The sequence below is a fragment of the Podarcis gaigeae genome (genome assembly GCF_964106915.1).
Source record: "Podarcis gaigeae genome assembly, chromosome: 13".
NCBI classification, from domain to species: Eukaryota; Metazoa; Chordata; class Lepidosauria; order Squamata; family Lacertidae; genus Podarcis; species Podarcis gaigeae.
In genome coordinates, this window is record NC_139689.1 from 30,254,436 (window position 1) to 30,279,386 (window position 24,951).

At 46.8% G+C, this 24,951-nt stretch overlaps 1 protein-coding gene across 1 annotated transcript in view; it reads left to right on the top strand.

Moving 5' to 3' along the window:
- The window catches only part of RARA (retinoic acid receptor alpha), a 160,985-nt gene that overhangs the window by 65,939 nt on the left and 70,095 nt on the right, over positions 1–24,951 (top strand). The window lies entirely within an intron of this gene.

A 24,951-nucleotide genomic window follows, 5' to 3' on the forward strand; every position in this document is an offset into this window, starting at 1 on the left:
CAGAAGGAAGAGCATCTAGAACAGGGGTCTGCAACCCGCGGCTCCGGAGCCGCATGTGGCTCTTTTACACCTTTGCCGCGGCTCCGGGGCGGATACTAGCGAGGGGAGGAGGCGCATTGTGCGCCCTGACACTCCCCACTGTGACGGGCGCTGTACTGGCTGTGACGTCGCATGGGGGCAGTGCGTGCGTTAGTCATGCACTGTCCCGACGTCACCTTCCCACCCGCTGTCAGATCGCGGCTCTGGAGATATATTTGTTTTAAATGTCGCAATGGTTTTGCGGCTCCCAGTTTTTTTTCTTCTTCGGAAATGGGTCCAAGTGGCTCTTTTTGTCTTAAAGGTTGCAGACCCCTGATCTAGAATGAGAGCCAGGAAGTTATGGACACAGAGTTAGCACACCCTTTTCTCTCTTTAAATCGGGGTATCCTCTTCCTACGTGACGGGGCAGACATGCGTTTAAATAAGATGGGCCTGCTGCCATAATGTTTGGCAGACCCATCTCATTTAGCCTGGCCTCCAGCTAACCTGAGCAAGTGAGCCAAGCTGTGTTTGGTGGGCAAGGGAGAAAGATTTGCTCCCCTCCTTCAATATAAAACTGAACTGGATCACTCAGGGATGCTGATTTGTCAGTAGATGCCTTCACACAGTGTTCCTGCATTAGTTAGTTAGTTAGTTAGTTAGTTAGTTAGTTAGTTATCCAATGATGGAAGGTCTGGGGATGATCTGCTAGCATGGATGGCCTTTGGGGTGGGGGGAAAAGGATTAGATGAATTCATGCGGAGATAGGAAGCTGTCTTATACCAGGTTGGACTGTTTGCTCATCCAGTCCCATAATGTCTACTCTGACTGGTAGTGCCTCTCCAGGATATCATGAAAAGGTCTTCTGCATCACCTGTTACTTAAGTCTTTTGACCGAAAATGCCGGACATTCAACCTAGAGCCTTCTATATGCAGAAGGGCTGCTTTACCGCTGAACACTGGTCTTTTCCCTTGTCTTCTCATTGGCTAATGAGCATCATACCTAGAAGGAGCCTCATAGGCAGTTACACCTCTCAAATACCAGGTGTTAGGACAAGCAACAGGAACGTGGGTGGCGCTGTGGGTTAAACCATGGAGCCTAGGACTTGCCGATCAGAAGGTCGGCGGTTCGAATCCCCGTGACGGGGTGAGCTCCCGTTGCTCGGTCCTTGGTTCTGCCAACTTAGCAGTTCGAAAGCACCTCAAAGTGCAAGTAGATAGATAGGTACCGCTCTGGCGGGAAGGTAAACGGCGTTTCTGTGCGCTGCTCTGGTTCGCCAGAAGCAGCTTAGTCCTGCTGGCCACATGACCCGGAAGGTGTATGCCGGCTCCCTTGGCCAATAAAGCGAGATGAGCGCCGCAACCCCAGAGTTGGCCACGACTGGACCTAATGGTCAGGGGTCCCTTTACCTTTACCTAGGACAAGCAACAAAGGAAGTTGCTTGTCATCATTCTTTTTCTGGGCTTTCCTAAGGCACCTGGCTGGCCACTATGGGCAACAGAATGGTGGAATAGGTGGCCTGATGCAGCTGGCCTGCTTATGTTTGAGGGCAACCTCCTATCTCCCCCCAGACAACTGAATGCAAACAAATGGGGGTGGGGGAGCAAAACTCACCGGGGTCACTAGCCAATCAAACCTATGTGGAAGTGTCTGAGAATGGGTCAGACCCAAAGCCTGAGCAATATCCCTTGGGGGAAAGATCCCCCCTCCTTCCCATCGCTAGCTAATTTGCTACATGCATGCCTAGTCCGGTTCCCCCCTCTTCCTCACTTGTCATCTCCCCTTTCTTTCCTTTCTCTTCTCTCATCTCAGTCCTTGTCGAAAGGAATTCTAAATCATCTGAAAACCTGAACCTTGGGGGCAGAATAAATTATGCAAAGCTAATCTATGAAGTAGCTGTCATTTGGATAACGGCTGCGCATTGAATTGGGGTGTTCTGGGGGAGGGGGGAGCAGTTGCACAGTATCAAGGCAGGGCGAGGAAAAAGAAAAGAGATTTCAAGTTTCCAGGCGCCAGCTTCAGTTTTCTAGGTGCCTAGGAGTTTTGCTGTCTGCATTCTATAAAGAGTATTGGCAGAGGGGGTGGGGAGATTATCTTGGTTGATCAGAGTTGGAGGTCTGGAAAACGGCATGACCCATATCTCATATTTAATCAGAACTTTTCATCAAACCCTAAAAGTGAGTTAGCCGGCCTCATGGGTCTGCGTGGGTGTGAGAGGTGTGAAGGATTGGGGGTGGGGGAACTAAAGTGAATTTTAGATGTCGCATTACAAGACGGGGTGCAAGTGTAAACACACCACCTACCTCTTGGTTTCCACTTTATCACGTATCTCTCAGTATCTCCCAGTCTCTTTCTTCCATGTTACTGCTGTCCCCCCCCCCAAGAACATTTTGTAAAATTTGGAGCATTTGTAGCAGATGTGAGTTAGGAAATTGTGTGACTTAGTTGTTCTGACATCAGTATTGAATTGAGGGGGGAGTGTGTGTGTGTGTGTGTGTGTGTGCACGCGTGTGTGCAGGATTCAGGATACAGTATTTTGTTTGGCAAGTTCACCCAATGCTTCAGGAGTAGGGGTGCTTGTAGGCGGAGGGGTGGAGGAGGAGATGCTAATTTTCTCCTCTCACCTGCACTGCCAGTCTCTGGTTTGAATCCGGGTCTTTGCACAGTTGCTATTTCCATATTGTAAACAAGCGAGTGCATTTCAGTAATGCATCATCTGGTCCAATCCCTGGGAACCTGGAAAGTCACATTTTCACCAACCCAGGGATTGTAGCCTTCTAGATATTTGCTGGACTACAACTCCCATCATCCCTGATCATTGGCCATGCTGGCTGGGGCTGAAAGGATTTGGAGTGGACAACATTTGGAGGGCCCCAGTTTCCCCATCCCTGCTCTTATTCCATCTATTGGGAATTTGCCCTGTGGACTCTTTCAGAGAGTAACCATGAGGAGACAGAAAAGGGCATTCTTTAGAGGTGGGGAGAGTGATACATAGTGGGGGAGTTAATTTATTTAAACTCATTACTCTGAAAGCTGTTCCTCCATCAAGGCGCAGTCTCACATGCCAATACAATATTCATGTGCCACTTAGGGAGTCCTGGATATTCAATGCTGGGTTTGTGAACAAGATCCTTTGGCCACGCTGGGGTGGGTGACAGTGGCTATAACCCAGCTGTATACCTTCTGAAGGGTTTGGGGGGGGGTTTAGGGGGGATGGGGAGAGATTCCAATCAGCCTGGATAAATCTTTCACCGCATCGTCACCAGTGGTGACGGGTGAGCAAATGATCCCAGCTGTCTCCATGCTGACGGCAACTCTCTTCTCCGCCAGATTCGTTCATTAAGATCCTCAATTATCGATAGGAGCCTGGGATGGAGTGCCTGCCGCACCAACGCTGACATAACGGCCTTTTAATAATCCTCACGGATGCTTGAACTTCGATGGGGGGTTGGAACAGGCTGGATGCTTCCTCCATTTAAAAAAAAAATAAAAATAAAAAACATGGATCAATAAAATCCTGCTCTGGTGGAGTAACACAGTTTTGAAAATTGGGGCAGAGGGATTTTCCCCTCCCCTCCTCACACTCACACCTCGTTTTAACAGCCTCAATTGTATATGAACAAGAAGACCCTCATAGCGCTCTCTGCACACGCAAATGATAGGAAGGTTGGGAACACGGATTTTAAACTCTTGTGTCTTTTAAAATGTATTTATTTCTTCATTTATTTTAACGTGAAATAAACAGTATTGCACAAAGAAAAAGAGAACAGCAAAAGACAGCACTGAGCCATAGGGGCAAATAGTCATATTTGCAGCAGAAGAAAAGTTAGCTCAAGAGTTCCGGCCAGTGTCAGGCGATGTTATAAGTGATGCTCATTTGTGTATGAAATAAGATTAGAAAGCAGTAAAAAATGGTGTATTTGTGCTTTTCAATGTTTAGAGGTAAAGTATAACCTTTTCCCCAAATAGCATTATTCCAAACGTTCTTGAACTAAAACATAAGGTGTGAGTCCTGTAATGTTTTTTGTTACCGTGTGATGGACAAGCATGCATGAAAAAAATTCCTAGATCTTGCAATATCTTATTACTGTGTCCAGAAACAGGAGAGCAAAAAAGAGGAGACAATTGAATCAGCTTCTTAGTAATTGCAGCTATTACTTTGAAAAGCAAGGGGCCACAAGGTATCTCTACCTGTGGGCACTCCCACCAGAGGTGGATGTACTTGCCCTTAGAACCACAGTCTTACCAAGAGGTGGGAGGCATATTGGGTGTCACTCGTGGTTTTGCACCAGTGGCTCCTATGCTGCTGTGGTTTTCCTGGTATGGGCCAAGACAGATTTTATTGGCCAATCAGACCATATTACATTCCAAACACCACCATGTACATTCTCACCTGTATCTCCTTCCCAAATAAATTTTAAGCCCAATGTAGATCCTGTGGTGTAGGTTAGCAGTTCTGTAAGCTGCAACTGAATCATTACCATATCCCATATTAAGGAACAGGATCACAGGTTTTGTAAGAGATGTAGTGACCTGAGCACTAATAAGAGTGCAAACAGCCCATGCTCTGGCCTCTCGGGTCCAGCAGAAGCTGTTCCCGGGTAATAGGTATCTCATTTCTAAAGTCATGCATGTGAAAATAGCCCCCGTTTCTCCACATTAAAGGAACCTAGCATATGCAGTGTCCTTTGCACCAGATTGGGGAGATTAGGGGTGAACATAATGGCTTGTTTCCACTTCTGAAAATTTCAGGAAGTAAAAGAACTATAAATATTTTTAAAAGGTAAGGCCCAAATGGAGTCATTTTTAAACATTTAATTTTCTAAACCTATTCATTTTTTTTTCTTATTCTTCATCATTATTTAGCTCATTTGGAATTCCTCAGATTTTTCCCAATACATCTTTAAAGCATAGCTACTGTCTTTTATGTTGAAAATCACTTACTGTCTTTTTGCCACAATTTAGGAGTGATCTGAGGAAGGTGGATAGGGAAAACCTGAAGCAAGTCCAAAATTTGTGGGATAATTTTCATGTTATTTTGCTTTTATTCAGTTAGTGATTGTGGGAGTGGATTATGGGAATATTAGTTACTGTTGAGAAAGAAATTATTATAGCATTAATAACTGTGTAGCATTGGTGGTTAGGAGCATGTGCTATGAGTTGGCCGGCCTCTCGATTCAACCTCCTCTTGTTTGCAGGATAGTTTTAGACAAGCCACTCTGCCAGTCCTGTTACCCCACATTACAGGTAACAATACCTGCCAACCTTTCTGGGTTATTGTAAGGATTACCGAGCCAATATATGCGGAGCATTTAAGAAAAACGCAGCAAGCCAATTGTAAGCATTATTAGAAAAGTCTTCCCCACTCCTTGGTCAAATGGGCTTGAGATAAGCAGCTCCCTGCTTTGGAGAACTTGACGTGTTGTTCTGGTTTTGTGTCGCTCAATCATGAGCTTCCCTCCTCCCTCCCCCCAAGCACTCCAGCTGTGGCCAGATGAGACTGCAGCTGCTTTTTTGATTCTGCTTGTCTTGGCAAGTGGTTTTGAAAAGCTTTCCCTCCACTTCCATTTATCCGGTGCATGGGGGGGGGAGGGGGGAGGGAGCAGTGAGGGGAAACAATTCTGTATTGTGAAACCAGGCATTGGCAGGAGGGGCATGTATAATTAATGTTTAAAACAAACAAACAACCACTAAGCAGTAAAGTTATGCCTATTCCGCATCAAGGAGAGGTTGGATTCTGTGATCGGTATAAACCAGGCTTCCTCAACCTCGGCCCTCCAGATGTTTTTGGCCTACAACTCCCATGATCCCTAGCTAGCAGGACCAGTGGTCAGGGATGATAGGAATTGTAGTCTCGAAACATCTGGAGGGCTGAGGTTGAGGAACTCTGGTATAAACTTTTGCACGTTTGTATAAGACATCCTAGTTCCGCTAGTGACGGACAAGGGGCCAAGAGCTGTGTAGGTTACTGAAAGCCTGTCCCTTGGAAACCCAGGCTTTCCCCCACCCACACGCCTAAGTAGGTTTCATTAGCTGTTCCTTATTTACTGTCAAGACAGTGATCTCAGAATCTTGAGGGCTAGATTCTGGCGTTGGAGAAGGGGAAACCCCTAAAAATCAAGGTTTCAAAGACACTGTGAGTTTCGCACCTGGCACTGAACACTGAGCTACTGCAATGTAATAGTCCAGGGTATCCTAAACTTGGGTCTCCAGCTGGTTTTGGACTACAGTTCCCATCATCCCTGACCACTGGTCCTGCTAGCTAGGGATGGTGGGAGTTGTAGTCCCAGCTGGAGACCCAAGTTTGGGAAACCCGGCTTATATAATACACATAGCTCTAATTATGAGAGAACAGCTAATCACAGTATATAGGAAAGATCCACTCTGAAAGAAGGCAATGAAGCCAGCTAAGAGAGAGCAGTCGCACACATGCCCAGTTCAGATGACTTTTCATTGCAGAAGGGACTACCAGCCTGAGAATCACAAGAGAACAGAGAGTTTGAAGCCTGTGCAGCTAGCTGCGTTCAACATTTCTGAACAAAAATAGGTGGGGCTTGAACTGTCCTGAGGTTGCTCACAAGTTGCTGTGCCAGCATATTGTTGCAAATATGGAACTGGAAATCAGAAGGTGTTTTTTGTGGGTGGGGGGGGGGCAATGCCTGTTGAAATCTAGTTGAACAGGATTTCCAGTGGTACAGCTTAGTTCTCACCACCTCTAGGAGATGGAGAATGAATTTTGCAAAGCATTCGTGCATATATGCAAATCTCCTTGCTTTTCGCAATTTATTTGGGTTGTAGAAGTAAACTACACAGCCCAGGGCTGCCACTTACATCCTGAGTGTCTCAAACCAAGCTTAATTTCCCCTTCTCCCTATGTTTTTTTACCACCACCACCCCAAACTTCATTTCAGAGATGTATTTCAGGGAGGCAGGGGGCTGAAGGGCTGATGAGATTGCTTCTCTTTGTCCTTTTGGCTGAGTGATGGGAATTGGATCTCTGCCATATCATTTCCTTGGCTTTCCCCTCCCTCTGCCCCCCCCCATTCCCTAGTTGTGCTGGGACTATGTTTCCAAAGACATCCTGGGAGTGGCTCTACCTTTCTGTCACCTGGTGATGGTTGGGTGGGGAAGCCGCCTTCATCCACTCTCTCCTGCAATGCTAATTCCCATTTTATTGGTATTGTAATGAGCTTTCCATTAAAGACAATTGCACCGCACCGTTTGGATTTGGTAATCAGTTTTTCCGCCACCCGTCCCTTTGCAGTTATTGTTGTATTTTCTTTACTCTGTGCAAGGAACACGTTATTTCAGTTCCGCGATGAGCTTAATTTTCATTTCATTTTTTAATTGCTAATAATAATAATAATAATAATAATAATAATAATAATAATAATAATAATAATTTTTTATTTATACCCCGCCCTCCCCAGCCAAGGCCGGGCTCAGAGCGGCTTACAAGCAATAATAAAAACAAAAAAAATTCCTTCCAGTAGCACCTTAAAGACCAACTAAGTTTTGGAACTCTTGCCAAGCTTTTACTTAGTTGGTCTTTAAGGTGCTACTGGAAGGAATTTTTTTTGTTTTGACTATGGCAGACCAACACGGCTACCTATCTGTAACTCAAGCAATAATAAAAACAAGATGAATGATTACAACTTAAAAACAAAAATAAAATACAACATTAAAATAATGGAACATTAAAATATTAAAATGTAGCCTCATCGCAGGAGAAGGAAAAGAAAGAAAGAGGAGGGAAAGAGAGAGAGAGAGAGAGAGAGAGAGAGAGAGAGAGAGGAAATCAAATTGGCTCCAAGCCAAAGGCCAGGTGGAACAACTCTGTCTTACAGGCCCTGCGGAAAGAAATCAGATCCTGCAGGGCCCTGGTCTCATGAGGCAGAGCGTTCCACCAGGCCGGAGCCAGAGTTGAAAAGGCCCTGGCTCTGGTTGAAGCCAATCTAACTTCTTTAGGGCCTGGGACCACTAGGGTGTTATTATTTATGGACCTTGAGGCTCTCCGTGGGGCATACCAGGAGAGGCGGTCCTTCATTCCAAGAAAAAGAGATGCTGCAGGTCAGAGGTAGCCAGCGTGGTACCCTACAGATGCTCCGGACTACAGCTCCCCATCATCTCTGACCATTGGCCACGCTGGCTGGGGCTGGTGGGAGTTCTACAGCTGCTGTAGTTCAAAGTGATACCACTGCCTGCTGATCTGAAAGTCCCGCCCCTCGTGCAGAATCCCTGAAGCACGATGCCTTTGGGGCATATCTATACTAATACAAATTTGTATCTGTTTTATTCTATTTTAACTGGCATGGCTGCCCTAGGATCCTGGGATTTGTAGTTGGGCGTGGGTGCCGAAAATCCTAGTAGCGATTGCTGCTGCATGGCTTCCAGCAGTAACAAGAGGAGAAGTTATGCAGGGATTGGGAATGGCCTGGATCACATTATCAAATCCTGGCTTAATAAGCCAGGATGTACATGAGCTCTGTGCACCCACACACTGCCTCTTTGCCCAAGCAGGGAAGCCAACCAGGAAAGCCACAGCTTCATCTTAATGTGTAAACTGGGAAACTTGTTAGAATCATAGAATTGTAGAGTTGGATGGGACCCCAAGGGCCATCTAGTCCAACCCCCTGCAATGCAACACAAGGTTCCCCATCCAATTTGAAACCATACAGGACCCTCCTTAGCTTTGCAAATGTGCTAGCAGTTTTATTGCTGCACCACTAGGTATCCCATCCAAACAATGCCTTCCAAAACAAGCCAGGATTTGTGAGCCCGTTTTAAACAATTGCATCACATTTCGTCTTGTTTGGAAGCCGTTGGCAATAGTTTCCTGGTGCCTACATAGTGCAAAAGGGATGCAGGTGGCTCTGTGGTCTAAACTACAGAGCCTAGGGCTTGCCGATCAGAAGGTCGGCAGTTCAAATCCCTGCAATGGGGTGAGCTCCCGTTGTTTGATCCCAGCTCCTGCCCACCTAGTAGTTCGAAAGCACATCAAGTGCAAGTAGACAAATAGGTACCACTCCGGTAGGAAGGTAAACGGCGTTTCCGTGCCCTGCTCTGGTTCGCCAGAAGTGGCTTAGTTATGCTGGCCACATGACCCGGAAGCTGTCTGTGGACAAATGCCGGCTCCCTCGGCCTATAGAGTGAGATGAGCGCCGCAACCCCAGAGTCGTCCGTGGCTGGACCTAATGGTCAGGGGTACCTTTATCTTTACATAGTTCAAAACTGTGGTTAACTGCGACTTCGTATTGCCTTCCTCCGTTTACACGATGGGAGGAGCAAAGGGGCTGTGCAAAGGTGCCTCTGTAGTGACTCGGTGGATAATAATATTTATTATTTATAAAGTGCCTCAGAGACTAGGTGCTGTACAATAATTAAATGAGCAAAAAGCAAACCCTGCCTGCAGGCATACAGTCTGAGAAAGACAAGACCGTAATGGAGGGGGAAGGGAGACATAGGGAAGGGGAAAAGGAGGAGGAGGAAAGAGTAGAGGTCACAGTCTCCAGGGAAGAGGTATGCTTTCAAACTCTTGTTTAAACAGTGGAAAGGAGGGAGAGGTGCAGATGTCGGGAGGCAAAAACTAGTTACTCTAACTGCATCCCATCGGGAAACCAAAGCCAATGAAGGGAATCTAATGCAGGAGGAGAAGTGGACTAAATAAGATATTGTGGCGGGGAAAATGCATTCTGGACCTGCTCACGGATCCTTTAAGCCACTCTTTCTTGCTGCGTTCAAGGGTTGAGCTCTCACATTGAAAACAAATGCTGGACCTGTGTCCTGTTCCAAATTAAGCCCGGAAGAAATGCTTTGAACAGATCAGGTTGGATAGAGCTTGTGAGTAGTTTAGTCCTTGCCCTCATTTGCTGAGCCAAACCATGACTTAGAGCGAACAGGCAAAAGTGTGGGACTGTAGGACAGACTTTGGTTACAGCCATAGGTTGAAGTTCAGACAAAACACTAAGCCAAACCATGGATTAGCTCAGCACAGTGCAGCAGCAAAACAAGGGGTAGAGAAATCAAGTGGCTGCAATCTCCTCCTGCTTGTTGACTCATTCATACCAAGCTATGGTTTAGTAGTGTAACATGTACAAACCTGGCCAGTGGGACTTACTTTCTTCATGATGTGTAGAATGAATCTTTGTAAAGGGGGTGGGTGGACAGAGAAATTTTTTCATACTCAATGCCTCCCTTCCCTCAGTCTTAAAGCATCATACTTAGAGTGTTATCCATTTTATCATTGTAATAATCTTGTGAGTTTGGCTTGGTCCCAAGACCAACCAGTGAGCTAAATGGCTGAGTGGGAATTTGATTTCAGTTTCCCCTGTTCAGACTCTACCACTTCATCTATTACTTGAAGTAATGGCCCTCTGTACATTCCCAGATTCTTAACTTCTTTTTTAAAAAAGTAACAATATATTCCATGTGCATCATGCTTGATGAAGATTATTGTGTTTCTCAAACAAAAACGATGGAAACATGAAGATAGATCCCTGTTTGCAAATTATGGACATTTCTGGTTTTCACACAGTTCATCTAAAGAATGAGCTACTTTTGCTTGTGGTATTAGGTTCAGAAAAAAAACTATGATGATAGTCTTAAACAGCTGCAAGAGATATTGCCTTCACCATTTACCTGTAATTAATTGATCAAATAATTGCAAGTTATTTAATTGATTAAGCCTTTAATCACCAGGTCTATCACAACTACTGTGGGCTACTGCACATGTTATAAAATCCCTGCATGGAAGACATATCCACACAGTGGTAACTAGTGTGTACAGATCATTACATCAGAATACCTTGCAGAAGGGTGTTGACAAACATTGAGAAGCCTCAGTTGATAAACTTGAGTAGACAGTGCAATGGAAAAAAACCAAGTGTCAGACTGACCTCTAAGGGCATTTCTACATCACAGTTATAAACTGGTTTAGCAGTCATTCCCTCTCCCCTGGAAACTAGGGAGCTAGAGGTCACCAGCAGGCAAATAACTTTGTATGGTATCAATTCTTAGGGTTTAACTTTTTTTTAAAAAAAAACCTAAACTAAACAAAAACAAAGCCACATTATGAACAATACTTTCCCAGGAATCTTTGGGAGAAGCCATGGCAATTAAAGTGATCTAAAACAGACATGCATTTGTAGGTTAGATACGTGCTTGGGTGTGAAGTATCTCTGGGTGGTGTGTGTTAGAGAGTTTGTGCATGGGATACACACACACGCATGCACGCTAATCAGAAGGAAATGCAAGGACTTGCACTCCCTGATATCAGACCCATACCAGCTTGTGCCATGGACAGAAACCAGGAGCAAACCTTTACTGCTTTACACTTTAAGTGTCTCCAGGCAAGTCAAGCAGGTATCCAAGTCAGACAATTGCAGGGAACGCGCCCACCCCTTTCCCATCAGCAGCCATTCTCACACAGGATAAAATTCTCACCCTTAAAGACTTTTTAGGACTATCCTATGATTGTACTATGACACAGGAACAAGCAGCATTTTTAGTCTTTGTTGATTCCGCTCATGATTTGATTAAAAAAAAAATGTTGGGAGTATACTTGGGTATAAGATGAGGAAACATTTATTCAGGTAGGTAGCCGTGTTGGTCTGACACAGTCGAAATCTATAAAAATAGATAAGTCTGAAATACATCTGAAGAAGTGTGCATGACCACAAAAGCTTATACCAAGAACAAACTTATGGTAGTTGGTCTCTAAGGTGCTACTAAATATTTATTATGCATGTGTTCGTCTGTTGTAGATTCCCCTAACGAAGACAAGACACTCGAAACACACACAACGGCTTATTAAATAATTGCCGCGACTGTGTCAGCTTCACGCCCATGCATCTCTTGTGGGGGGGTTTTAGTTGGGACAGTGGGTATAAGTTCAGTAGTTGGTGAGGAAGGGGTAGCAGTGTTACTGTCCCAGAGAGAACAAGGCTTTGAGAGCAAAGTTGAGGTTATACTCTGACAGACACAGGGTCAAGGCTTTGTGTGTGTGTGCGCGCCTTTCTAATCTGGGGGATTTGGGGCTTAGATGGGAGACGTGAGGGCGGGTGCATGTGATGGAAGTATGAGGCTTTCGGGGGAAGATACCGTGCTGGTGAGACAGCGGTCTCTGGTGTCACCGTGACTCTTCTGTCTGTTTGGGCTGGGGGTGGCATGACCATCTAGGTCCATAGACTCTGCTGGGCAGGGGAACTTTTCAATTTGCAGGAACTTGGCGGACAAAAACTCGGCCAGCAAATCCTCGCAGCCCTACTCTTTACCCTCGCCGTCCTCTTAGCTCACCCCCTTGCCGTCCCGTCTCCCCCTCCACCCTCTGGGCCTGGAATTGAGTTAGTTCTCTGGTTCCATCCGCCCTTCCAGGTCAGCGACACTTAAAGCGTCGCCAGTTGAACATCTGACGTGATCCAAGCTGTCAGCTGCATTCAGGGGGCGTTATTAGTGAATCCCTTGTGCCGGACAGGCTGTGGGGGCTGTATGGGAATGTGCGGGGGCGGTGGAAAAGCAGGGAGGGGGTGCGTGCGCAGCAGACAGGCGGCAGTATGTATGTGTGGATGGGAAGGGCATTGGCAGCTGGCTCTATTTTTATCTCGCTTCCCTCTGGGCAACAGCCAGAAAAACCTGCCTGTTGGCAGCGTGTGAGTTTCCTAAATGCCCGCAACCTGAATCTCTCCCCCCCCCTTCTCCATGTGGGGTGGAGGGGTAAATGCAGACAGATCAGAGGGAGCATAAGACTCTCCCCCAGGGCAACATATTCCTACTCCTCCATCGAGTTACTCAGCATCATTAATGCTGTGCCTGGGACTGGGGGGGAATAAGAACATAAGAATTGACCGAAAGGTTCATTTGGTCTAGCATTCTTCTGAAAACCAGCCTGCTAGCTGCCTCGGGGAAGCTCCTAAGAGGGGTTTGAAAGCAGCAGCCGTCCCCTGCTTGTCTGGTATTCAGACGTATGCTTTCTCTGAACAGGGAGGCCCTATATTGCAGTTAAGAGCTATTTATATACTTGTTCTCTTTGAATTTGTCTAGTCTTGGGGGGGAGAGGTGGCTAAGCCATGTAAGCTAGCTGTCATCTTGTGTTAAGGAATTCCACAAGTGATCCATGCTTCGTCCACAGAGCTTATAACCTACGCCAGGGGTGGGGAAACCTCAGGGCAAGGGCCAAATGTGGCCTAGCAGGCCTTTGGGGTTCTTCTGCCCAAGTCACACGCCTTACGTTGCATCCTCCTCAAGTGTTTTTGTGTGTGGCTGAAGTGTCTCCTTGAACTCTCACAATGCCTGGTAGAGAGGGGTGTGTGAATGTGTGCAGAAACGAGCCTACTGTACAAGGGTATTAATATTTGTTGGCCCGGCCCAGTATTGATTGGCATATGGCCCCTGGAAAGTTGTCCAGAAGGAAATCTGGTCCTTGGTTCCCTATCCCTGATCTGCGTTAAAAGAGGCAAGAGATGGGAGGAAAGAGGAGACATGTGGGTCATTCTAAATTCTTACTGTGCATTTACATGTTAAATCATACTAGCTGTAATTCCCTCGTTGCAGGGGGTTGGATTAGATGACCCTTAGGGGGATACCCTTCTCACCCTAGAATTCTGTGATTCTATATCGAGTCACTCTGATTTTTCTGCCTGCTCCCATCTTGCCCCGCCCTGCCCAGTTCACAATTTGCACCTCCTCACGCTTTTGTGAGTTTCCAATTCCTGAGGGAAGGGACTTGGAAGCTCAGCTTTGCACTTCCCAAAATTGAAAAGTTACCAGACGGGCCGGATTTGAGAGAGATTGCTGCAACTTGTTACTTTTAAGGGATGAGCCTTAGCAAAGCCTGGACAAGGGTCTACGTTGCGTGGCCAGGGACGTGGACGGAGATTTGAAGTCCCACCCCTAGCGTAAATCACTCTGGATATCTTGGTAGAGTTGCTTTTTCCACCAGCCTGAAGAAGGTGGTTCGTTTTGGGAGGGGGGGGGGCTTAGAGGAATGTCGACACAACAGCCACCTAATGGGGAGGAAGGGAGAGCGTGGCGCAGCTCTGGCATGGGAAAGTAGGTCAAGAGCTTATCAGGCTGCGGTAGAGTCGGTGGAAAACAGCGGCTTGGAATGTGAGGAGGTGGGGAGATTTCGAAGGGCAAAAATATGACAAGGGATCTTGGGAAGGGGGTTGCCTCTCAACCCCACCCTCCCCAGAACTTTAAAGCATGGCCCTATAAATCACTCTAAATGCAGGAGAACGTGGCTTAGATTTGAGGTTATCTAACGTAACTTGATTTGAAATATTTAAATTTCAATGAGAACGGTGATGTGTTGTTGTCTTTAGAGGGTCTGTGCGCTCATAGCAACTAGAGTACCCATCCCAAGGCTATGCAAGGAAGCACTTGCTGCCTGTTTTCCGGAAGAAGGCATGCAGTCCCCCTTCCTTGTTGTTGGGGAGGCCTGTGCTGCTCCTCGGTTCACTGGATATCCAGAAATCGAGGCCTAGCCATCCTTTGCAGTCATTCCCTGCCTTTTTTTGTGGGCTAGGGCCGCACAGTTTAGGCCAGGGACACTTTTTCAGCCAGAGGGCAGCATTCCTTTCTAAGCATCCTTCAGGGGGGCACATGTGAGTCGTGGGCGAGGCCAGAGGCCAAAGCGGCAGATGCGGTTGATGCCTTGTGTACTGTGGGCAAGTTTCTAAGGCTCACCCACAAGTCTCCGCTCCCACTGCCCTGGTAGTACAGTCCCCATCTCCGCAAGCAACAACAGCATTGGCTGCTCTATAGTTCTTGAGCTTTCATAGGGAGGGGCTGACAGACTCCCCTCTCTTCTTATTACTCACTTTTTATTGTTTTTAATTTCTCTCCCTTTATTTTTTTTCAAGAACAAAAGCCCCATCCACTGAAAGCCGCCCCCCCTCCCCGCCGGCAACTGGCTGGAAGAACCTGCTGAAGACCTGGCATTAGTTTCTTAGGCCCTTCGAAAGTAAAGTTGGTGAAGACAAGAGAAAAGGCCTTTTCAAGCCTCTCAACTAAACTGTGGACTGGTCTCACTTCTTTGCAGCAGCCTCCGTTTTCCCTTAGTGGAAAATAATGGCAGCAAAACGATAGCCAGGCTCTCAACGCAGTTACTGCTGCCACCAGTTGCTATGAATGTCTGTGTGTGGCTTAGGCGGGAAAGAAAGCCTCGTTGCAAATACAGTGGTACCTTGGTTCCCGAACGGCTTAGTTGTCGAACAAATCGGCTCCCAAAAGCCACAAACCCGGAAGTAAATGTTCCGGTTTGTGAGTGTTTTTCGGAAGCTGAACATCCAACATGGCTTCCGATTGAGTGCAGCTCCTGCAGCCAGTTGGAAGCCGTGGCCTTCGTTTCCAAAAGGTTTCAGGACTCCGGGTGTGGATTAAGTTCGAGAACCAAGGTACCACTGTACTCCTAATGGAGAGCCCTGCCCCTGAGAAGCTGTTAGAGTATTTATCCTCTCCTTGGATAAATTTAGGGGAATGGTTTCCTTCACCAACTTCTCTGCCAAGAAATAAAGAGTGGAGAATTTCAGAAGACCATTGGTCACCCTGAGAGAGAGCTCTGCTGCTCTACATTTTATACCATTTATTTGTTAGTTTACAGTTCTAAACCATCTTGGATGCCTTGGCAGAAAGGTGGCATGCAATGAATAACCCCCCACCCCCCGAAATGTTCACACAGCTCTAATCACCTTCTAGTTCTGGTGTTTGAATTCAGGATTTCTTGATCCTTTGCTCTATCACACTAACTGCATCTCACCTCATTCTGGGTGCAGGGCAGAAAATCAAAGGGTACCTTTCCCCATTTCCAGCAGTAAAAATATAATGCTTTTTAAATAGCTGACAAATCTATCGCTTTTTTGTCAACGTCTCAGGCAAACCTGGTTGCATGCTGGACTAAGTGGATCTTTTGGTCTAATCCATAAGGCTTGTTTTGCATTCTTAAGATCCGCCTCTTGAGGCAAGACATCTGGCCCCGCTTAACAGTAGAGCCGGCCCTGGGTGTGTCAAGCCCCAAATCCTTCCCATTTCTGCTAAGTGAGTAGGCACCATGCCTTCCTCCATCAACTGGATTACATGTAGTTCTTTCCCCACCTTCCCCCCTCCAAGCCAGCCAGCCTGCCTCCCTCCTCTGTTCCCTGCCACGGCTGTTTTCTTGCCACAGCAGAAGGGGTCCAGCCAAGCGTGGCCGATAAAATATTCATCTCTCTCACTCTCTTACATGGCTTAGAGAGTGCCGTGAACTGAGCGTCCATTATTCAGGACCTCCCATGCATTGCATGATTGTTGCTGGGCAAAGAGAAATGAAAAGGGGGTAGGGGGGAAATGTTTGCCTCTTAATTAAGGATGGAATTGGGCGAGAGATGCACGGGGAGCATTTGTGGAACCATCTTGTAGGGGGAGCAAAGGAGGCATTTCAGGAACCACACTGGCTTCTGGGTGCAGCCTGGCAGAACCGAAGCGTACCTAGAATTCCCTTCACACACTCTTGTTCAAATAACCGGTGGAGGAGCTGGAACTAGTGGTTAGGTGCAAGGCTGTAGCTGGCCGTATGCTGACAAAATCTGGTTTTGTGTTGCGCTTATTGCAAAGTCCCTGACCATCTTCTCCTTCCCACATTAAAGGTATAAGGGTTAAACACCAGGGAGTTTGACACTTGACAATCATAGAATTGCAGAGTTAGAATGGACCCTGAGAATCATCTAGTCCAACCCCCTGCAATGCAGAAATATGCAGCTGCTCCACACAGAGATCGAACCTGCAACCATGGCATTATCAGCACCATGCTCTGAGCTATCCAGCTGAGGACTTCAGACTTATCCTTTTCTTCTAAAAAGGGAAAACCTTAACGTTCCTTCATACTTAGGAGTGTGTCATCTTACGGGATATTTGTGTCTAAGACAGTGATGGCCAAACTTGGCCCTCCAGCTGTATTTGGACTACAGCTCCCATCACCCCCAACTAACAGGACCAGCGGTCAGGGATGATGGGAATTGTAGTCCCAAAACAGCGGAGGGCCAGGTTTGGCCATCACTGGTCTAAGAGAAAGGAGAGGACCACATTCCAGCAGATGTTTATAAAAACGATATTTCTGGCTACATCCCTGCTTAAAAGGGGGGGGGGGGGAGTGGAGGCCCCAGAATCTTAAGTTCTCCTTTTGACAGTGATGTCTGATTCTAGAAAGGAGGGAGAGGGATGGGAGAATATAACAGCCCTGCTGGATCAGATAAATGCCCAGCTAGTCCAGTGTTCTGTTCTCATAGCAATCAACCGGATCCCTCTGTGAAACCCACAGCACAACAGCACTCTTCTACTCACGAACCCCATAACATCATGCTCCACTTCTGCAGGAACAGACTGTGGGGAAAGATGGTGAGAACATAAACTTTGTCTCATGGTTCTATTACGTGTGTACAGGCACATGCACACCATTACCATAGAGATGTGGGTTTACTAGTGGTTTAAATTGTGGGGCAGGCTAGCCAGCTGCTGCTTGCCACCTCAAAGGATTAGTACGTGTTCTGCATATTGGTTTTATGGTGGCAGCTAGAAGCATTCCCAGCTGCACTCTGAGCCACCAGAACTGCAGCTCAGACCCTGCCTCTGGCTTCTGAGATTCTCTCCAGGTGATACTGAACCACTTGCTCCCTTCCCTTTGAGTACTAGAACAGCCTCCCTCAATTTGCTACCAACTGGATGTTTTGGACTACAAGTACCCAGCCTGTATCAAAGCATTTGGAGGACACTGTAAGAAGATAAGAAGAGCCTGCAGGATCAGGCCAGTGACCCATCTAGTCCAGCATCCTGTTCCCACTGTGGCCAGCTTAGGTGCCTGTGGGAAAGCCATAAGCAGGATCCGAGCGCAAGAGCACGCTCCGCTTCTGGCTTTCAGCTGCTGCTGGTATTCAGAAGCAATGCTGCCACTATCCAATGGAAGTACACCATAGCCTTCATCACGGCTGGTAGCCCTTGATTTACACCAAGGCTATATAGCTGCTGCTTTTTTTAAAGAAAAGAAAAGAAAAGCACGAAACAGGAATGAAAGCTGAGATTTTCAGTGTGCTGGCTTTTGCACACAAATTCCATGCAATGGTAGAATCATAGCATATGTAACCCTGGGCATTTGTTTGGCTCCTTAAGTCTTTCCCCTCCAAAACAGAAAAGAAGGCAAATAAAACATTTCTAGCAGTCTGCTCTCCTTTTGTGCCCACCCACCCCATCAACACTCCCCCCTTTCCTTGGGGGTCATTTGCAGCAGAGTCCATTAACGCTTTCTGTCCGCACCCCTGATTTCTTTTTTGCTGTCAACACCCTCCATTCTCCTCATTTCACACTTACAGCACTTGCAAAATCCCCTGGAAGCTGCAGTGGTGCCAGCTGCTATCTCCCCAATCCAACAATGGAAGGAAGAAGCAAGAGTGAAAGTGTAGCGGACTCTAAGGTTGCTGTTCGGCTAAACCCAACAGAACTTGACTAGTTTTGCAGGCATTCTGTACCTGCTCTTAGATCTTTTGTGGCTCTCCATATATAGTGATTCTTCACCAGTGCAACCCTTTGCCACTCTCGACCTCCTCCCAGCTGTCCCAGGTCTTTCTCCATTTCTGTGGAGTGGTATAGATCGGCTTTTAGGGTTCCAGGCCCCTGACAATTACCTTTATACTTTCTTGGAGGGAACAGAAGACTCTTGGTTGCACACATGACTCAAACTGGTCATCACAACCAAACCCTCTTTGGGAATCCTGGCAGCCAGTTATGTGAACATGACTGTCTGTGGCAGACCTCAGTGGTCTCAGAAACATGACATTTATTCTTATTTTTTAAAAACACAACGTTTAGTCCTCTTACATGAAACAATGTTTGCATAATGTTGGAGATGCTCAGGTGCTCCCCTTTCTGTCTCACCTACCATCCCCTAGGATGTGTGGCAATGGGGTTGTGTTTACAAGTCCTGCACGGAACACAGCCGGGATGAGGATCATTATCTTGAAATCCGCGAGATTTGCTGGCTCTTAAAAATTCTATATACCCTGCTACTTTCAAAATCCAAGGCAACTAATCTCATACATAATAATAATAATAATGCTAGCAATAACAAACCTTATTAGCAGTAAGTAAAAACATATTCTCAACTTGTCAAATTGCAGCCTCGAACCATGAAGTCTTAAGCCAGTCAGCCAAGTAACAATGACAACAAATACTTTTTAGCTCGGATCCTTTTAAAAAGCTTCCAAGGTTCTGATTCCAGTGAGCCTCCCTAGGTAAACTATTCCAGTATAGCTGGAGGGGTTCATGACTCAGGAGAATGGCCATTTTGAAGTGGGGTGATTCATTTCTTGGAAAGCGGCTGTTTTAATCCAAATGATTCAGTGGCAGCGTGTTTTCCTTGTTCTGTGAAGCGATGCGGGCTTAAAGGTGAGCATCATCCATTGACAATGGCAACCTTTGCCATAGAAGAATATGGTGTCCATGCTCGTCTTGCAGCAGGGCGGGGGAGATAAATGACGCACAACATTGCAGGCACTTTAAAAGTTGACACTTCTCAGAGCTCGAGAGAATTAACATTTGCACTTGCAGTGATGCGATGTCAGCGTAGGCACCGAAAGTTAGAAAAGCCATTTATTTGTCTTTTGTGTGTGTCCTTGCACAAAAGTGGCCTTAGTTTTGTGTTGTATGTTCCTAAGACTTGGATTTCTGCCATCTGAAATAGGGGCTTATTCTTAAAGACACTCTGATTAGCTAATTTGCTTGCGAATTGGTACTGAAGTATATAGACTTTAAAAAAAAAAAACCGTGAGGGGAAAAACACATAGATACCCAGTCGTTCTGCCTTAGTATTGCAAAACCACATTCCGCGTTTTTCCCCCTTAACTTTCCCCTAGAGCGGGTGCAAATCGGTGGTAGGTTTCCCTCTGCTCTTCATTTCCACCCTTTTCTCCTCTGCCACCCCCCCTCACCTGCTTTTCTCCCTTTTGACGCAGAGTTAAAGATTAATTATAGCTGGTCTTCCCCAGCTGGGTTGCTGAGCGGATGGGAAATACCCATTAATAGAAGGATAGCTTTTTATCATTCTGTCAGCGGCTGGTGGTACAGGACGACCTCGCGATTCTCAGCTTGGAATTCGTTCGCCTTTTAAAAAGGGGGCTTGCCGAATTGGATAAATGAGTTTCTCTCTTTTTTGTGTGTGGGGTGGGGTGGAATAAGGGGGAGGGAGAGAGGGGAGGCTGACGGAAGCGGCAGGAGGGGAGAGTCCCTGGAACAAAAGCCAAAATATTTCATCAGACCATTCTGGGTTTTCTTCTTCTAAAAAAAATGCATAGGGAAAAGAAAGAGGAGATGAATTGTACATGACAATAGCCCCCACAATGCATTGCTTGAAGGGGTACCACCATGTATTTGCTGACCAGGTCCTACTTTTAGTTAAATATTTATCCCAGGCAGGGTGTGTAGCAAGGATGGATCTATCCAGATGAGGAACATTTCCTTTAGATCTGCACAAAGAGAATCGCTGTCCTTTATTTTCCCTCTTGGTGTATGAAATCATTGGAACGGCCTCTTATCAGGGGTGAATTGTGGTGACTGAAGCCTTTGGTTTTGCGAAGTTAGCTGTTTTTGTTGTGATAAATGCCGACTGGAGTTTTCTTTTGCTCTCCTTGGAGCGGTGTGAATATTCCTTGGGGGAAAGTGTCTTGAATCCTTGGTGTCAACACCACTCTTTTGGGCTGGATGGAGGTTCAGGTCCTGAAATACAGGGCATCTCAAGGCCCTTTGAGGGCTTTATTGAGACATTTGTGTCTGTGGTACGATGTTTAGAACAATTAAAAAAACACACCAGAGTGTCTTATAAACACAGGAAGATATGTGTTTTATACAGAATCGGATGGTGCATCCATCTGGTTCAGTATTGTCTACATGGGCTGGCTGTGGTTCTCCAGGGTTTCAGGCAGGAGTCGTTCTTAGTCCCACTTGGAAATGCCAGGGATTGAAACTTAGACCTCATGCATACATGCAAACAAGATGCTCTAGCACTGAGCTGCAACCCTTCCCTGAATCTGGAGAAACATCCTAACCCAGTGGAAGTAGCCAAGGAGTAATTGCAATTCCCGCCCGCCCTCTGTTTTAGGTATTTCTGCATTCTTAAGTAGAGCCTGCTCCATATTCTCCCTGAGCATTAACTTAGTGCAGCCACAAGTGAAACAGCTCCTCCATGTGTAAAATGGGAATGGTGATCCTACCTATGACTCAAGAGATCCGATGTACTTTGTAAACGCTTGGGTAGGAGTTGTGCAGCTTGTTCATCTGCTTGTATGTATCTGTCCTGATAGTGTGGGCTAATCTCTGGTTGAGAGGGAGTGCAGGGTATCTGTAGCCCACCAGAACTGCAGGGACAGATGGACAGAAAAGCAGTTTTTGCTTTTTAAAGTTCTATATATACAATTCAATCAGGAATACAGAGGTACCTTGGGTTACAGACGCTTCAGGTTACAGATGCTTCAGGTTACAGACTCTGCTAACCCAGAAATAGTACCTCGGGTTAAGAACTTTGCTTCAGGATGAGAACAGAAATCACGTGGCGGCAGCGGGAGTCCCCATAAGCTAAAGTGGTACCTCAGGTTAAGAACAGTTTCAGGTTAAGAATGGACCTCCAGAACGAATTAAGTTCTTAACACGAGGTACCACTGTACTGTGTAAGTCTCAGTGGGCACAAAGGTTAATGGATAACATGCACATTGAGTGCAAATGAGTTGTATCCTGACCCTTTTCCAGGCCCATTGCTTTCTCCAGATCTGTAAAAAATGGAGTTTTGACACAAGAGTCCGAAATTTGCCCACCATCATTTGGGGAAGTGAGACGCAGCAGAGAATTTTTTTCTATACCGCTCATCTCTCCCAACAGATGGTATTGTTCAAGAGAGAGTTTCTTAGGCAATTTGGGGAAACATTTTCATGAGATGGAGGGAAAGAGGCCATCTCCAAAGGGATTTTAAATTGGAGGCATCTAAATCAAACACATACCTTAGAGATGCACTGGGGTGAGGGGGGGCAGAGAGACATTGATTCTAAAGAGATTTGGCATCTTTAAAAAAAAAAAAAGTTGACGGATTCCCAAGCTAGGTTCACACGCTTGATGACTAACAGCTGAATGTGTGAACGGAACGGGCTGAAAAACATTGTGTTTGGAGATGGTATGGAACTTCTTTCTGGTGCGTATTAGACCTGTGTCAGAAGACATGCATGTGCAGGTCATTGCTTGATGTTGACAGCCACCAAGTAACGAATGCATGTGTACGAGCCGATTTCAGCGTCTCCCAAGCTTTGCAGGCCATGGTGATGGCACCTTGATTGCCACTCAAAGGCCCTTCATTCAGCATGGAACCCTCACCTGGCCGGCTGATCTCTAGAAAACAAATTTCGCCCATCTGTTGTTGGCTCCTGTTGCTGCTGCCTTTCCTCCCAACATGCGAGCTTTAGGACACAGAGCACCGACAACAGATTGAGATCTTTGGCTCCGAACTGGCAATACGAGCTTAGCTTGTATGATTGCTAGGCACTTATATGAAAGAGAGAGAGATCTCCCTGCCCGCCTCTCTCTCTCTCTCTCTCTCTCTCTCTCTCTCTCTCTCTCTCTCTCATGCTCTTCTTCCTCCCCACACTGCTGCTCCAGCTCCAACCGCCTCCACCCAGCCATTCTCTCCTTTCATGCTTTTTTATTTTTTGTATATATATATTTTTTGCTGCAACGACCTTGGTTGACTAAAAGCCCAGAGCGAACTGGAGCGAAGCTTCCCCTCCTGCGTTTCACACATCCGGGGTCAGGATTTTGACTTTGCCCTAGTTTTAAATCTTAAATGGAAAGCTCAAAATACTTTTATCTTTGGTGTGTGTGTGGGGGGGGGGGTTGTTGGAGGCTTGCGGGGTGTGTGTGTGTTGTGTTTTTTTGCAGCAAGGAGAGGAGGAGAGTGGTGGGACTGAACAGATCCCCTCCCTTGCCTCCCCTCTTCAGGTTCCCAAGCTTTATAGGTTGGGGGGGGGGGGGAGGAAGCATACAAATTCCTCCAGACGCTTTATATGGATTCCAGAGTGATTAAATGACAACATGAAAAGGGGGTTCTGAGCAGATGTAGGGCAGCTGAGATCCTGGGAACTGAACTCCTGCAGCTCGGCTTAGCTGAGCATTACAGGGTTTTGTGGTAATCTAGCTGATGGGAGATTAGTGAAACTGAAGGGATTCCCCAGTTCCCCCAGTTGCAAACCAGTAGCCAGGCACTTATGAATTTTCTGATTTCATTTTGGGTCGGGGAGGGGGTCGGGGAGCTGGTTAGAATAATTTTTAGTCCCAGAAGGGATGGGTATAGTATTTGGGTAAGATCCTCGGGAGAGATACACATGACCCAGTGCTTTAAAAGTCTTGAAATAGCCATTCCTCCATAATGTGCCTATTATACCCTCATTGTTCTCTGGAGGGCAAGAGTGCCCCTGAGCACGCACAGTGGGCACCTTCTCTGACTTAAAGACACCACCACCTTTCTGGGGAATGAAAGGTGCGAGCCTCCCAACCCTGAGTCTTCTGTTAGCACAATCTGTTTAGAAACACACCCATCTTTTGCTATTGTGTAAATGCCCTAGTTGGAGGCCTCAGACCTGAAGAGCACCACCAATGGTCCAGTACACCCAGTTAAAAGCAATGCCCATTGCATGACTTCCTCGATCCTGCTTAGCCAACCCAATCAAAATCTCTTAGCTGCTGAGAGTGTTTTCTCTGTACGGATGGATTCAGATGACTGGAATTCACGCAATAGCCCTTTAAGAGGTTACCTTCCATGCTTGTATCTCCATGGAAGACTTGCCAGCAGTAACCTGTGACCATGCATAAAGCCTTCCATTAGGAAGTATCAGATGACCCTCTGCATACACTGAAACCACATAATAGGATGGGGCAAGCCCTTGCTGACATGTGCACCAGACATGCGCCCTGCTGTCTGCACATTTCGGCAGCAGTGTGAAGGGTCTGTGTGCACATAACGACACACACTTGTAGGCAGTGCTGTTTTTTTCTAGAAAAAGAGGTGTTGTAAGGAACCCACCATGAATGTCTCCCTTGTACTATTAGAATGGCAATGGCGCCCATCCGAGAGGTGCCGGAACTGAGACCCGGCTGAAAAAAAGACCCCTACATGTATTATCTCCTTCTCACTGGCCCTGCCACACCCTCATGTGCTCTCTCAACCTATGAGGGGTGGCAGTATCTCCTCTTGCCCCCTTTCCCCCCACAGTGGCTCATAAATGCCCCAATGGCTGGGTCAGGGATTCTAGAGCTTGATGCTGGCCTAATGGGGGACTCTGTGTCAAGCACCAAAGAGAATACTGAGGTGTGCAAAGCCACTTCCGGCCTGCCCAGGAGGTGGGGTTGCGGGCTTCACGCCCACCCCCACATGAGCGGGGGCTGGTTTCAGCCCCCGCGAGAACAGGGGAATCCCGGCCAGATCTGCCCTATTTAGGGCCGGCTCAGAGGGGGCTCGCCCTCTTTCGCCGGCTAGCCCTCACGTTTTCCCACCCTCCCTCCCTTTAGGTATGCTTTAGGTAGGTCTTTGACTTTGCTATGGACTTCGGTCTGTCGCCGCAAGGGGCACGGTAGGAATTTTTCCCAATTGGCAATTTGTAGCCTTTTGGTTTTTCGCCTACCTCGTAGCAACTCGTCTCAACTTTTCTGCATTGGCGGTAGGCATTGGTAAGAAGGGTTAAGAGGATGTGTGGGGGGGGGAGAGGAACGCCATCACCTCCCCCCAGTGAGCGAAGGGTGGTCCGTTAAAGGACTCCGGGGGGCGTGGCCCTGTCCGAAGCCTATGGAGGTGTGGGCCAAAGGCACGCCCCAGAGCGGTGACCTGGGGGAGCTCCTAGTCTACGTGCCTTGGCAGGAGACTCCCCCGATAAAGTGTTAAC